This window comes from Neopelma chrysocephalum, unplaced genomic scaffold, assembly GCF_003984885.1.
Source record: "Neopelma chrysocephalum unplaced genomic scaffold, ASM398488v2 Primary Assembly neopelma1_60, whole genome shotgun sequence".
Lineage (NCBI taxonomy): Eukaryota > Metazoa > Chordata > Aves > Passeriformes > Pipridae > Neopelma > Neopelma chrysocephalum.
In genome coordinates, this window is record NW_020897715.1 from 6,527,023 (window position 1) to 6,535,866 (window position 8,844).

General features: G+C 39.7%; 1 protein-coding gene across 2 annotated transcripts in view; it reads right to left on the reverse strand.

Moving 5' to 3' along the window:
* The window catches only part of CD96 (CD96 molecule), a 41,194-nt gene extending 39,514 nt beyond the window's left edge, over nucleotides 1–1,680 (reverse strand). For both annotated transcript variants that reach the window (XM_027681592.1, XM_027681590.1), the window contains exon 1: nucleotides 1,471–1,680. The gene's annotated coding sequence lies outside the window, so the exon portion shown is untranslated. The remainder of the gene's footprint in view (nucleotides 1–1,470) is intronic.
* Nucleotides 1,681–8,844: the final 7,164 nt, after the last annotated feature.

Genomic DNA, 8,844 nt, shown 5'->3' on the forward strand with positions numbered 1-8,844 from the left:
CAGGCATTTCTGCCGCGTTGGACACCAGGAGGTGCAGTACTGTGTTTGCTTCTTTTTGGCCACTCTACTGGAATCAAGAAAGTTGGGGACAAGCACAATACTGAGTCAGATCTGTGCTTAAAAGACAACTGAGTAAATTAGGAATCCTGGCTGAGGGACTGGAGGGGGCAGAAGGCGCAAGGACAGCCTGCTGAGCACTCATTATGACTAGCTGGTGATTTCATGCAGCCAGCGTTGGCAGAGCTCATTGAACCGCCACCGTGCTGGTGGTGACTCGTGGGAGAGGCAGCTCCCAGGGAGAAAGCAGCAGCCGTGGCTGCCTATCAGTGCTTGCAAAGTCCAGCACAGCTTCCTCACAAACAAGTTTTGAAGCATTCATAATTAGAGAGGCTTCACAGTTGTAAAGATTTTATCCGTATTTATTTCTCTTGCTGCTTTTCAAAAAATTGTAGACAGGGCTACCCAATTTTTTTCTTAGCATAAAAAATAATCTGGGAAAATGGAATTTAAAGAAAAAATATTTTCCAGGTGTATACCTTTTATCACAAGAGTTCTGGTAGTACAGAAAAAGTGTACAGATCTTGAGCTGCTCTCTGACTGAAGCTAAAATACCTCTTCCCCATACCCCATGTGCTCTGACTTATTTACGGGGCTGCTCCTCAGACACAAGATGCATCAAACTCCTCTATGCCTAAGATGAAAATGGTGGAAACAACATGACACAATCATTGTGCCCTATAAAGGGACACAGCCAGACCTCATCTCAGCCCTCAACAGCACTGTAGTTGCTTCCCAGTTTTTATCAGGCGTGTGACTTTTCCCCTCCCAGCTAAAGGTACAGAGAGCTGCTGCCTGTGACATTATATTATCATGCTCAGACCTTTAGCTGCTCAAAGAAATAAACTATTTCCAGAGATCTCCTGGGGCCAGCTGAACCCCCACGGCTCTGCTTGCCCCCCAAGCCATGCTACAGATACCTCTCCCAGCCTTCGTATTTGTAATCAGTGCCCCAGCGAGAGCCTAATGAGTAAGACAACCATTTCTGAAGGTTAAACATTTTTGCAACTGGTGATGCCATTCCTCCACAATTAAAGGCAAATGTCTCAAAGGTACTTAAATCCTTGTTTGCTGCCAAGACAACTACAATTCTTGGAACGATAGCCTAAATCTTTCAACAGAACTCACATTGCCATGCCTCTGTCATTTATGGGCTTTTTAGAGATACAGCAATTGTTATGCTTCAGGCAAAAACTGTGTAAAACAACAACAGAAAAAACCTAACCCACCTCATAAATGAGAAATATTTTACTTCGGGAATGGTAGAGTCATTAATAGTAACAACACTGTAATACATACTAATTACATTTTTAGTAAATTTTCAGAGAAAGAGACACAAGCTGTGCCACAGCCCAAGCCATTAATAGTCAAGCCTTTATCTTTAAAAAAGAATCTTGTTTAAGAGATATTTACCTGGTGGTAGCTTGTCCCACTAGCTCAGCAGGGCCATCAGCTGGACACTCTCAGGTTTTTGTTCACACTCAGTAGCATTCTCCGGTCTCTGCTCTCCATGGGGCCGGGCTCAGACAGGCTGCTGCTATTTATTTTCATTTCTCCAGTTAGTATCTTTAGGCTCTTCTTGTCCCCCTACTGCTTTAAAACCCAGCAGGTATCTCACTGCTAGTTACCGCATAGGAACCTTCTACCATTTTCAAAACTCTTTATTTTCCATTCTTATTGTTTGCTATTGAGGTCTGTGGAGTAACTCCTAGAAACTAGATTTTTTTTTTTTGGTTGGTTGGGTTTTTTTGTTATTTTCAAAGGTGGTTTTGCTCTGTTCCTCCAATCTAGGACTTATTAGTACGGTAAGCTTGTTTGAAGGTTCAGTCTTTGCAGAGGACTTACAGAAAAAACAGCTTAGCTGAATTTAGGCTCAGCAATGTCCATGCCCATCTCAGAGAGAGCATGTGTCCTGAAAGACATGTACTGACCTGGGATATTTTATTCCCATTTTTCTGTTTCTAAGCACTATCCTCAACCCCAAATCCACATCAGATAAATCCAGCAAACCCTCCGTCCTCTCAGTGTTTTGCAAAAAATTACCTTTAGACTCTCAATGCACCAAGTGTTAGCAACACAGGTAATCCCATCAATGCCCACTGCTCTATCCACAGTACACCCAAACATGTCATGTCTGTTATCTACACATTAAAAAAAAAAATAAATTCCAGACTTCCTTTAGTGCTGGGACACTTCCCTGGCCCAGCCAGCAGCACTGTAGCAGGGTTGGTTATATGAGAGCGGCAAGGCGGATGGGGCCGAAGCAGGAACACGTGGTCATCAGGGAAGGCACGGCTCCTGAAACAGGCTGCTGACACCACGAGGTGGGGACATGGAGTAAAAAAAAAAAACAAACCCACACATAAATAACCTCTCTGAAAAGAATTTGCCCACAATTTCTTTGCACATAAAAATCAAAACATACCTTACAGGAAAGCCTTCCCCATCCCTCCCTGGCCTGACCACTGAGTGCAGTCTGTCTCAAAGCTGAAGTTTGCAGTTGCCTGTGTTTTTTCAGCCATAGAGTTTTAGCTCTGTCAAGGCTTTGGCTGTGGTTTTGTCCAGAAATGGTTTCTGTAACCTGCAGCAGAGGTTGGATTTCCCCTTTCCAATTTACCTGGTTATTGGGAGGCTCCATCTCTGAGCCCATCAGTTCATTGTTTTCTTCCTACCTGTCATTTAGCAGTCACCTCTGCTGGTTCAATAGACAGTGCATTTTCAAACAGGCTTAAAATTCAAGTTGATTCTAATTATCTCAAAGTAATTTACCCATAAACTGTCAAGGTAAGAACATCAGACTGTCCAGGTATCACTGAAGCTAGGAAACAAAGCTACCTGGAGTACACAAGAGCAAGCTGCTCGTTGCTCATGCCTCGAATCGCTTTTAGTCTAACAATTCACCTTAAAGCAGGCACGGTGCAGAACATCACCCTCACTGCCTCCTAATGCACTTTGCAATGAATTAGATTTTAATATCAGAATATTACAGTTTCCAGTACCAAGAGATAATGGGTGAAACACAAGGTTTCCATGGGACATTGGTGTATTTTGTCTTTTATGTTTGCTCTGAGCTTTGCTTTGGTGGTACAATGCGCTTATATGCCATTACCATAAATTCAATTGTTTGCACATTCTCTCTCAATTTTCCATCCTCTGGCAATAAAGCTACATTTAGAAAGGGCTGTCTTTAGCAATTGCTTGCCATCCTTTTATTGATGGATTCTCTGAACATCTCATTGCACTTTTATTCTATTATCCGTTTAATGGTTTTTCATTTTCTCCAGCATAGACAGACCAAGGAATGTTTTACCACAATAGCTGCCACTTCCACTTTCCACTTGGGGGTAGGCCAGGGGGTAGAGGGGAAACAGTGGGGATTTTATCCAAGAATTAATTTTTAAAATTAACTCTACTTTTATATACTGGATCCTTGCTGCCTTGAAGAGTTTTATTCCTTATTTCTCCTCCCTAAAATACAGGGTTTATGCATTTTAAACTGATGTTTAAAATTCTGCTAAGGTAAGTGTTGACTGTTTAAAACATCTGATTTGTATCACAAAGAACTCAAATGGAAAAAAATTCTTTTGACAATTATTTCAGCCAGATTGAACTCACTAAACTTACCCAAAGATGTTGCCATTACTGGTAAAATCAGGTGATAGACATCTAGCAAATTATCATTATTTGCTGTTTTTTTTCAAAATTGTCTCTTATTTTGTCTGGTTGCCCAAATAGGATGTGACTGAATTAAGAAGGAGCCCCTGTTTCTTAGAAACACAGTGGTCCATAGATATAAGTGAGATTTGCAAGGAAAGGGAATATCTTTCACAAAACCAGTTGATAAAAGAGTAAAAACTACAAACAACCAGGGACACAGTTGGGTACATGAGATTTCTGGTATGGAGTGTAAGAAGCTATGAGCAGTTTTATCTAAGATCCACAAAACTTGTAAAAATAAAACTACAGTGGACAAACCAGAGTTTCATTATTCTTAGCTTATACGATTTATTAAGTCAAATTGTTCTGCTGTTTAATAAACACAGTCTAGTCCAGTGATTTCTAGTGAAGTGGTATCTATTCCCTCTATGATTTCAGCAAAATCCCACATTCTGAAGGAACCATTTCACTTTGTTAAGCCATTTAACATCCATCTCCCTGCATATCAACAAGGTCAGCCCTTTCATGACAAAGAAGACTTCTTACCACTGCTTTGATGGTCTTGCATGGAGATGACATTGCAACATCTAGAGGAAATGCATCTCTTTTCCATCATGTTTGTAGTGGGTTGTGTATTTCTTCAGGAGGCTCCATTCACCCACAGTACTACATGAACTATTGAGTAATGAACAGCAACACAGGAGTTGTTCAATGCATTTTCAGGATAAACCTGTCTTATTAAGTGCAGTTTGAAGAGGCTATTTTCCACCCTCCTGAGGTGCTGTGAGCAGAAATTGGCTCCCAAGCTCCCTGAGATTTCCATTCAGGTCTGTGGGAAGCTCAGGCGCATGAGAGGGGTACCATCAGCCTCTGAGGGACCTACTCAATGCAGCCTGATGTTGGGATGTTTCCACCACCTAGGGTATAGAGAGAAGTGAGTCCTTGCCATTAGAAGGGCAAATTGGCCAAATTGTTTAGCACAGCAGACAAAGTCTACGTAATGATTGAGTAGAAACAGGTATAAATGAAATCTGGTATGCTGAAGAGGCGCAGTGAAATACCTAACATCAAAAATAATCAATTACATTTAAAAAAAGCATTTAAATCTCAACTTACGGTTAAATGATTACCAGTTCAATTCAATAATGTCTGAATATTGGATTAAAATGTATCTATATGGCTGAAACTAGAAGTAACCATCAAAATAAATCTTCTACTGCATATATTTGCCTGTTGGGTTTGAAGGGGGTTTTGTCATTGAAACATTAAGCTAAGACGCACTAGATATCTTCTTCAAAAGTTTTTATAAAAAATAGCTGAAAGGTGAATAATTCTCCACAACATTTTGGTTGTGGGGGGGAAGTAAAAACCAACCAAACCTCAAGAAACACTTACATGGCAAGGAGAAGTAAAAGAGTAGAATTAGAAAAAAAAGACAAAAACCAAACCAAACCAAACAAAAAAAATACCAACCACAAAAACCCGACCCCCAAAACTACCACCCTTCTTCTACTGTTTTATCTAACTTGCAAAATCATGGACTTCCATTCCATGAGTTTATGTTGGGTTGTGTGCAGGGGAGGGTATTCTCAGGGCCCCAGGAGCTGCTGCATGTGTTTAGCAGAGGGACAAGCCTGGCAGCCCTGGGCCAATGGTCCTGACTCCGCTTGCTCAGAGTAGTTACAGGTGAACTGAAAACACTGCTAAAAAAGGCAGGTGTTATCCTACTAGCAAATGGCAGGTTAATAGTGCAACTTGGCTGGGGTAGTTTGAAGCCAACAACTTATCTGCTGTGGACCAAGCTGGGTTTTAATAACAGGCAGGAGCATTTTGCAGTTGTTTAGAAGATGAGTTTATTTAAAGAAAAATCCTGCAGGACACAAACTACTTCATCCCACCTTAGCCTCAAACTGCACAAACTGACTGGCTGAACCCCAAGAAATCAAATAATCCTTCAAAGAGTGAGACTGGACTCCAACAGAATGAGAATTTCCCGTTTGACCACAGAGAAATAATTTTGTTTTCTTGTCACTGCTCTGCAACTGAGAAAATCATCATCTTGTCATGAATTTACAGATCATTTCATTCATGCAACAAAAGAAAAAACCTCCAGGAAGCACAATCTCTTTGTTTGAACTCAATCATCTATTCTGCTCAATATCTTTCCAGGCTGAAATTAAATATTTTCCTCTGCTCCATCTAAATAAAATGTGATCCAACACATTATTCAGTTCTAATCTATTTTGGCCAGCTACATTTTTATGCTGCTAAGGAAATTTAATTTAACCATATATGCACAGGAATATCATCACATTGTGCATGGAAGATAAAAATCTCACACAGCATTTAGCTCATGCATGTAGCTTCCAGGAGGATGTTCATTTCCAATCACATTTTCCCCCCAATAGATTCTTAATTTGCCTTGTTCTATATGGTTTCCAGTTATCATTTTGTATGACAATAAAAATCAGTGAAGCAGCAAAAGCTTACAGGCCTCTGCCTAGGTTTGATTTATATAATGACTGGCACAATATCGCTGGTCTGCGTAAATGAAATTCATTCATCTCCCACTGTTTATAATGCAGTCATAAAGTGCATTATGTATTTATTGATAAACAGTCATTTTGTTTGCAGTAGTGCTGGGAAAAGAAATGTGCTACCTTAATTTTCTTGTTCTGTGTATGCTTTACATGTATGAAATTTGTAGAGCTATGTAAAACCTGTTTATTCCCATCACCTTCTGTTTCAAAGCCTAAAAGTAGACTGATATCTCCTTATAAAGCACCATTAATTAAAAAAAAAAACAGGCTGTGGCAAAAAGTCAGACTTTTAAGACTTGAATTAATACCTATATAAACGTAAAAAAATGGAGTAATGAGTAGTGCTCTCCCACAGCAGGAAAGCTGCAGCTCCAACCATTTTCCTGAAGTTCAATTTTCCCCTAATTAGGGGAAAAACAATGAAAATGTCCTTTTTCTGAGACATTTACTGTAAGATTTTTTCTTTAAATAACATTTGTTTAAAGAAAACACTGAAGCCTCACTCAAAAAAAATCACAACTGTCTCTTGCATAAATTTAATCAGGTGGCTTAATCCTACAGTCAGGAAAAATTGTATGCACTTCTCCCTCCACCCCCCCTTTTTTTTTTAGAAACGCTATGTGCTATATTTATATCTCTGAAGGTATCATTTTATATCCTGTTTTCCTCTTAATTGTCCCCTTTTCCTCATGGTGTAGTTAAACAAAATCGTATTTTCCACAAGAGCTGTATTAATTCTGATGAGGGTCATTAGACTGACAGCTTTGAAGTAAAGAAATTTTCATTTACTCTACAAGGAACCAGGAGAAAAGAAATAACATGCCTTTATCCTAACCCTGAATGAACCACTTCTGAAGACTGTTCAGAGTAAATAGTCTTGAGGGTCTGCTCCAGTTCATGACACCTCTCTGGGAGTGCTTGAAAGGATCAATAGAATTTCCTGTACAATGAGAGTTCAATAACATGTCCCTTTCTATAAGGGATGTGCCTGTCTCCAAAAAAGCTTATTTCATACCAGCCAAATCTAAGTCATGCAAAGGTCATCACTTTAATTTAGCTCTGGGTTGTACTGAGTATGTCTGAAGTCCTGTTTTCAAAAATGTGGCATTTTACACCAGAACTTTGATTTACCACATGAAGATTTCAGTAGGTTTTACTCTATGGTGGAAAAGTCAACTCATTTATTGCATTTTGTTCCTTGGCTTCTACTGGAGCTCTTATAGAGGCATCTTGGGCCAGCATTTAGACTTGACAATCTCCTGCGATGTGTCCTCACCTTGGAATCTGCATCCACAGCTTCCAGTGTCATTTTGATAGATGACAAAAATGAGAACTGATACCTTTTGTGCCTAAAAACAGTGCTGAAACATACTGCAAGGATATGGTGAAGAAAGTCCTGCTGTTCACTGCTTATCCTCATTTCTTGGGGAAAAGAGAGGCAGTGGTGAAGGGAGAGAAGACTCCCCTTTCCATAGCAACTAAACTCACTGTTCAAAGCATTGACTGAAGCATTGAACACAAGCATTTGCCTTTATACCAGGCTGTGGCAATAGAGGCAGCATATCTCTTTTACTGCTTCTTCTTTTATTGCTCTGGGGACAAAAACCCCAACAACCAAGCAAATAAAACCACCAAAAATCATACCTCCCCCCAAAAAAACCCCAACCAAACAACCAAAAAAGAACCAATACAAAAAAACCCCGAACAAAAAAAGCCAACCAATCAACCAACCAACACCAGTTTTTGAAGATTTCCTCTTCACAAAAAAACCTAGATAATGACTCTGTTATCCCCATATTTATCTCTGGAGATGTTTCACCTATGAATTTGAGGCAGGTGACTTTGTGAGTTATTGCAGCCTGGTATTTTCAACATCTTCTGACAAACAAAAAGTATGCCAGGGAGCAGCTTTTCAGGGGCAGAGCGGTGCCCTGGTGGTTCCTCTCACAGTGACAAGGTGACACCAGCACCGGTGAGGAAATACAGGTTTGCTCTGCTGTGACTGGAGCTGTGCTCCAGTTGGATTTGATCCATGAGGTATCGGAACTGAGGCTGGGATAGCCCATTTATGTGTTAGCTAGTGAAGTCTGCAAAACAATGATTCCCCTGTTCATCCATCTGATCCACAAACTGGGGGGGAAAAGGAACTAATTTTGGTTCATGTAAACAAAACTTTGCATTTAGGATGGTTTTAAATATTAGAAGACGCTGGAGCTTGAAGTGTTATGTGGTAATTTCCTTTTCCACATATTGAAAAGTAACATTCAGTTGTACAAATATTTTTCTTCCTCAGATTAAACTAAAAGCTGGATTTCTCAATTACTTTGGTCATCTTTAAATTACTTGGGGTATTCAAACATTTATTTGAAACTCCTCATGAATCTTTGGCTAACATTTAATGACATTTAAAAAAAAAAAGTTCTTTTACTTCCCAAGTGCTAGAAGTCTCTTTTTCTTTTCTATCCTTTATTTGATTATCTCTTTTTAATCCTTACACATGGTACGTGCCAGCTTCATTGACAAATGTGTACATGAGCAGATATCTGTGATTTTTGGCTCAAGGAATATATAGTACAACACAGCATACTTA